The 5,616-nt window shown below is 39.6% G+C and overlaps 1 pseudogene; it reads right to left on the bottom strand.

Moving 5' to 3' along the window:
* Nucleotides 1-2,967: 2,967 nt before the first annotated feature.
* On the bottom strand, nt 2,968-3,645 carry LOC115866741 (pre-B-cell leukemia transcription factor 3 pseudogene; annotated as a pseudogene).
* Nucleotides 3,646-5,616: the final 1,971 nt, after the last annotated feature.

Raw genomic sequence — 5,616 nt, 5'->3', positions numbered from 1 at the left:
GGGTGAATACCAAGGTGCATAATGCATAGTCCTTATCCCTAAAGAGAAGCAGAAACATTTTTAAACCAATAGCTTTCATACAAGGCAAAATGAAATAAATGCTAAATGGAGTTGTACAAGCAATGTTGTATAGCAGCAATGAAGGAAAAATGATGAATTTTAATTACAGGAAGGGCCTCACAGAGTTGAATTTTGATTTTGGTCTTGTAGATAGAAAAGTAGAACTGAAGTCCCTATACGTGGAGAATAGAGACAATAAATGTTTAGTTTCACTTTTTTAAAAGTTCTTAAAATAGTAATATTGACCACAAAATCTTATAAAACGTTGTCATAAAGCAATCTTTAAAAATTTCAGTTATAAATAAAATTACTCTGGCCTTAACATTACAATTCTAAAATTGAGGCCAATCATAAAATTAATTTGACTGTTTTGACTAGGTTGGTGCTTTCCAACTAGTTGCTCCATCATCCCTTCAATGTAACAGTTGGATCCTGACTGACTGCTGATGGCAGTTAGTAATTATTTAGTAAACTAAATAATTGACACGAAACCATAACGATTAAACAATTATTTTTTGAGTGCTTTTTAAGCCATTGGTGGCCTTTAATGTATGGTCTCTGGCTGCATCACAAGTTAAAATGTATCTGTTTTGTAATGGTCTAATATTTCTTTTGTTAAGTTTGCTTTTGCTTTCCTTCTTTTGTGTGTTTTCCTAAGCAATATAGATCTTCTCCTTCCCCCCTTATTAAAAAAAAAAAAAAAGGAAGCATAGCCTTTAGATTCACAGACCTGATTTTAGCTTGGCCACTTACAAATCACAGTTCTGCCACTTTTCAGTTTTGTTACTTCTGACAAAATATTTTATCTCCCTGAGGCTCAATTTCATCTTTAAAATGAAAATATCTACTAATCCCATTCTGTCATTTAACTAGTTTTGTGACCTCAGGCAAATTATTTAATCTGTCTGAGCCTCAGTTTTTCCATATATGAAATGAAATTGTCTTAAATGAGGTGATATGTAGAAAAGTGTCTGCTGTTAATAAGCCCTCAGCAAGTGTTGTTTTCCCCTCATACTCTTCCACCTCGTCTAAATCCTGCATATCATTTAAAGTTTGCTTCAAGTTTTGTTTGCTATAATCTTTCCTTTGCTAGGTTATAGCATGCTCCTTTTTTCCAGAGTTATTGCACTTGCTTTGTATATCTTGGGTTCTTATTGATAGATTAGTATGGGTCAGCATTGTATTGAGAACTTATTAAAAATGCAATTGCTTGGGTCCCATGCCTGATTTCATGGGTTTGGCATGGGGGGAGGTCAGGGCATCTGTGTTTTTACCTTTCTCCTTCAGATTTTCTGATTCTCAAAGGTGATCATAATTTCTCACGTATTTGGTAGTAATTATGTGCTTCTTATAGTTTATATTTGTTAGGTAATTCTTATATTATTATGTAACCCTTCAGGTGTTCTAGTTTATACCCAAATAGGCCGGAAACTCCACAAGGGCACAAAATACCCATAATAGTACTTTGTACTTAGTTTAAAGGTTGATAGTTGCCCCCCCCTTTTTTTTTCTTTTCCCTACTGAAGTTTGGATCCAGTTTAGAAATAGGACACAGAAGTCAGATAGATGAAGATTCAAATGTAGGTTTATTTTATTTATTTACTTACAACAGTTTTACTCATCCTGTGTTAATTTAAGACCCAATGTTTCCACTCGCAGGTTTTTTTGTTTTGTTTTGTTTTTTGTTTGCGGTACGCGGGCCTCTCACTGTTGTGGCCTCTCCTGTTGCGGAGCGCAGGCTCAGCAGCCATGGCTCACGGGCCCAGCCGCTCCGCGGCATGGGGGATATTCCCGGACCGGGGCACGAACCCGTATCCCCTGCATCGGCAGGCGGACTCTGAACCACTGCGGCACCAGGGAAGACCACTCGCAGTTTTTTTAAAGTTGCAAATGCAACCCTGATTTTTCTTTTAAAAGATTACAATGTACATTACATTTTATTAAGGGAAACAAAGAGTTAATTGCAAGATGCAAAAAGATAAGAAAGAGACAAACTACAGCGTGAGTATTGTTCAGAGGTAGTAAGTAAGCACTCTAAGCTACAGAACATGTTGAAATTCTATTGGTTTGTATGAGTTCGCATGAGGTAATAAAGCTGTGTTTTGATTGGTGAGATGTATACATACTCTTTTGCTACACTATATACAACACTTCAGAGAGCAGGGCCTTTGTGAATGCCCAGAGGACGCAGCAAACCTTGACAAGTCTGTGCAGCACCCAGTGCACACCGTAAAACCCCAGACGGATCTCGTGGTCACCTCTATCAGCAGCAAGTATCTTCAGCTCTCAAAACAGTCTGGATCCATAATTTAATTTCCGAGCAGACTCTGGGCACTGGTGCTTTCAGAGAGAGAAAAGATGCTACCAGTCTCTGATCTAATTATAACATAAGAGATCGAAACCCAAGTGTGACGAGGAAGATTCTTAAACACAACCATCATTAACAGGTAGCCAAACAGCTCCTTTATTCCAACTCCATTAGTGATATGAAAGAAGGACAATCAAAGTCTGCAGTGGAAATATGCAAGAAGTTCAATTTAGGTGAGGTGAGTCTTTGTATCTGCTTTAGCGACTGAGGTTTAGCATATATTGTACTTTTTACCCTTAAGGCCAAGTAATTGGCAAGTGAGAAACCGTTAATGTAAAATATTGGTGATAAATTATAATAAAATAGCTATAGGACTGTCAACAGTGTTAAATCTTGGCCTAATTGGATAAAGTGCTTTTTTTAACATTGTGCGTTTTTAAGTATAAATTCAAATGGCTATGATTCCTTAAAAAACAGATTTACCAAGTTCTCTAATAAGACAAGGTTTTACAGTAAAGCTGTAGATGGTGGGCTACAAAAACGCTTTTCCTTTTCCTCCTGTTAGTCTGAATGCACTTATCAAGGCACGTCAGCTCAGGGAAAGGTGTTGCCAGAGATTAGTTAGAGGTATCAGAGTGCACACTTCCTGGGCCTTCTGTAGGAGAAGTCACAGAAGATGGAGTTGTTGCGTCCTGCCAGCCTCCATTAGCGTTTAAAGTATGTGGACTGTACAGTGAATTTCCTCCAAGGCCATCAGCGTATCCCCCCATCTGATTGGTCACATGACGGAGGGTACCCACCAGAATTTGGCGTGGTGGGCGAGTTGGTCTGGTGGTTCTGCACGGCTGCGGCCACTGCATGTGCAGCTGTCACAGCTGTCTTTGCAGCGTGGAGATGGGCTTCTTCCTGAAACTTGCTGATATTCTTCTTGTACCTGATTCGTTTGTTGCCAAACCAGTTGGATACCTGTGACACTGTGATGCTGCATTTCTTGACCAGCTCCTCTTCGGCTTCTTCACTGCAGTAGGGGTTGCTGAGGTGTGAGTAAAAGTATTCATTCAAGATTTCTGTGGCCTGTTTACTGAAGTTACGCCTTTTTCGTCTGGCATCAAGGAACCTTGATCTTAAAATCATAACTGCTTCACAAGTGCTTTGAGCTGCATCTGAATGGAACTAAATTTTCAATGGATGATGCCTACCATTCTTTCCATCTCTTTTGGGGAAATGGGACGTGTTCTACTCTGCTCTCGGAGAAGGTTCATCACGTGTGTAGTGAATTCATTACATGCCTTTCTCAGGACCTGAAACCCCTTCTGCCAAAAGCATATTGTCCAGTCTCATTAGCTGGGGATCAGGAGGATCCCCCTCCTGGGCTCCTCTGATGCTGAGACCTGCTAGTGTTGGAGGGTCTTCTGCAGAGGCGGGGGGTGGCTGTGGTTCACCGTGGGGACAAGGACACGGGCAGCAGAAGTTGTGGGAAGTACTCCTTGGCGTGAGCCCCCCCAGAGTCTGCCCAAATGTAAGTTTAATTACCGAAAAAGTTGTTTGCAAAATGCGGCTGAGGTTTGCAGCAACAGTGAGCTTCCTAGTGTTGCACTCCAGAATCACTCAGACTTAAACCTCAGGTTTCAGTGTCCTCAAGAGTAAAGCTTGTCCCACTACCTTTACTGTGTGCCAGCAGACCAGAACAAATGGCTCTCTTCAGTCAGACAGATGTGAAATGGAAAGGAGAGAAGTAGCTGAGCCTCAGAATTCCTCCTCTCAAATTTGTCATCAGACCAGTTACTCCCTCCTACCTAGGGAGGAGTCAATGAGAAGTTAGAGGTCAGCCGTGACTGTTACCCTGAGGAAGTTTCATGTGGAGTGTGAGAGAGCTTTTTTGCCCTCAGTGGTACTCAGTAGGTATTTGTTAGTGGATTTTTTTACTACCTTACATTGCATCAGCATGCTGTGATTTTTAATACCTAAATGAGAAGTTATAGAGTTATAACTTCAACCAGTCAAATTAGTATATATTATTATATTATCCTTTGCTTTGTAAGAAATTTCCCCAAAACAGCTTAAAAGACAAACATTTATTATTTCACATAGTTTTTGATGGTCAGGAAACTGGGAGTGGTTTAGCTGAGTGGTTCCAATTCAGGTTCTCATGTGGTTGCATTCATCTGAAGGCTGCTTGAGTGTCCTCACAACATGACAGCTGGCTTTCCCCCGGAGCAAGTGTCTGAGAGAGCGGCAGAAACCTCAATGTCTTTTATAATATAGCCTTAGAAGTGACACACCATTGCTCTGTTGTACAGATCCACCTTGATATAATGTGGGAGGGATGTACACAGGCTGTAAGTACCAGGAGGCAGGGCCCACTGGAGCCCATCTTGTAGGCAGCTACCACAAATATAATGTTAGTTTGATTTTGTTACCTCACGTTGCTTCATATGAGAGCAAGTAATTCAGTAATGTTGAATATCCCATTAAATTATTAAAGTATTAAGGTAGTTCTGTGAAATAACTGTATTTTTGTATGTATTACTGTATAATTTCCTAGCTGGAGAATAAATTGAGAGGATGATTTTCCGCTGCTGGTTGGTCCCTCCCTCCCGTCTAGCTCTGCGTCTAAATCTAAAGTTTACATGGTATGATTATGGTCTTCCAGATAGTCTGTGAAAGTTCAAGTGATCTACAGGCTGACTTATTATAAGGTAATAATAGCTACAGTTTTGATTTTTATATGAATTAATAATTCTGGTCTTAGGGAAGGTGTTTCTTAAAGTCTGATCAGCTTCTGATTTATTCAAGGGAGGGTTTGTAATCGGGTTGAGGTGGACTAGACGGCTGGTGAAGGGCATTTACCGCCCTGAGATGGTCCGTAGGCCCAAAGGAGTCTCCATCTCTCTAAGTAAGCGCCAGTGGTTTGATTCAGATTCCAATGCCAAGGCACTAAAATCATTAACCATTTTATTTTACTCATTTATTTCATCATATGAGATGAACTCACTTATTTCCTCATAATTTAGATCTCATATAAATGCTAAATAATTTCAGGTTTTGTAAGATAAAAAAATAGCAATGCAAGTTAGAGGGAACTTGAAATGTTCATTGAATTAGAGTATAAAATTCATTTGTATAAAACATTCTATTTTTAATGTTTTCCAACACTGTGGAAAAGACAGTAATTTGAAGATTATGGCAGAAAATGTTTTAAGATAAATTGACAACACCTAAATGTTCCTTGGAATTATAGCTGTAAA

The sequence above is a fragment of the Globicephala melas genome, chromosome 18 (genome assembly GCF_963455315.2).
Source record: "Globicephala melas chromosome 18, mGloMel1.2, whole genome shotgun sequence".
Classification (NCBI taxonomy): domain Eukaryota; kingdom Metazoa; phylum Chordata; class Mammalia; order Artiodactyla; family Delphinidae; genus Globicephala; species Globicephala melas.
The sequence above is the reverse complement of the archived record's forward strand: the minus strand, read 5'-3'. Positions and strand labels throughout refer to the sequence as shown.